The following is a 1,117-nucleotide window of genomic DNA, read 5'->3' as shown; positions in this document are numbered from 1 at the left end:
GCCCTCATCCCCTGCCCCACTTGCACTTTCCCAAAAATAAACACACATTTGAGAAAAAGAAAGCAGCGCCTGGCCACGGGACCTAGACCATAGGCGAGAGATGAGCCAAAATGTCACTTGTGCAGCCCTGGCCTCGCTCTTAGTCTTGTGGTGAAAAGCGGGGTCGCTGTGGTCAGAGACACGGTTCAAACCCTGGCACTACAACGTTTAGTCTCTGTGACCTTAAGCAACCGCTCGACCTCTTGTTAAATTGTGCTTCAGTTTCCGCAGCCCCAAGATGGGACCGGGCGACCTGCGTCTAGGGCTGCTGTGACAATGAAGTAATCAATAAAATCCCAGATGCACCAGAACCCACTAGTGTCCACTAGACAAGTTAGGGACAGTCGCACCGGAGGGAGGATGGGACGGAAGCTCCTTCTAGAGCCAGGACTCCCACCGAAGGGTTCGCAGTGGAGAGGACGCAGCCCTGCCCCTCCGCCCCGCGAGGGCCGTGACCCCAGGGTTGTAGAAAACCACTTCCTGCAGATGTCTACACCCTGGAGCGCGCAAATGAGTCCCACCGGCCCACCCGCCAGCCGTTGCCGCCACCCCACCGCGAGCACAACTAACCTTCTAAAGGGTCCAGAAAGCCTCCATTCCGGCTGCGGGCGTGGGATACAGACCCTGATGGAACAAACATCATTAATGCAGCAGGTTCGTGGAGAGCCTGGCCAACAACTCGCTCTCCTTCCCCTCGCGAGTCCTGATCCCCCGGCCTGATTCTCTCTACCTGGGCACATTCCAGAGCCACCTCCAGCCCTGCAGCGCCGCCTGCACGCCCTCAACTGCGCGCGGCGGAAAAGACCTCTCCCGTCCCGCCCGCTTGTCCCGGGAAGCAGCCAGGGACTAGAGCACAGCGCACACCTCTGGGGCTTGAGTCCAAGCTCCTGGAAAGCACGTTGGTTCTTGCCACTGGGGCAAGTGACTTCCTCCCGGCGGGGGGGGGGGAGAGCGACAGCGGTGGGGGGGAAACGGAACGGGGCACTTGTGACGGCTCAGCGGCGGCGCGGATGGGGAAGTGTCAAGACTGGTCTAAGGCCGGGTGGGAGGCTGGACAGGGCCGGAGGGGTGGCCGGGA

At 60.8% G+C, this 1,117-nt stretch overlaps 1 protein-coding gene across 2 annotated transcripts in view; it reads right to left on the bottom strand.

The window, feature by feature from the left end:
* The window catches only part of DPP9 (dipeptidyl peptidase 9), a 41,562-nt gene extending 40,559 nt beyond the window's left edge, over nucleotides 1–1,003 (bottom strand). The window contains exons 1-2 of one of the 2 annotated variants that reach the window (XM_077780968.1): nucleotides 904–1,003; nucleotides 610–663 (exon numbers count right to left, since the gene is read on the bottom strand). The gene's annotated coding sequence lies outside the window, so the exon portion shown is untranslated. Of the gene's footprint in view, nucleotides 1–609; nucleotides 664–769; nucleotides 786–903 lie in introns of those variants that run through there. The other variant, XM_077780992.1, reaches the window with a different exon arrangement.
* Nucleotides 1,004–1,117: the final 114 nt, after the last annotated feature.

This window comes from Crocuta crocuta, unplaced genomic scaffold (genome assembly GCF_008692635.1).
Source record: "Crocuta crocuta isolate KB4526 unplaced genomic scaffold, BGI_CrCroc_1.0 scaffold110, whole genome shotgun sequence".
Lineage (NCBI taxonomy): Eukaryota > Metazoa > Chordata > Mammalia > Carnivora > Hyaenidae > Crocuta > Crocuta crocuta.
Note: the sequence above shows the minus strand (reverse complement) of the source record. Positions and strands in the feature narration are given on the sequence as shown.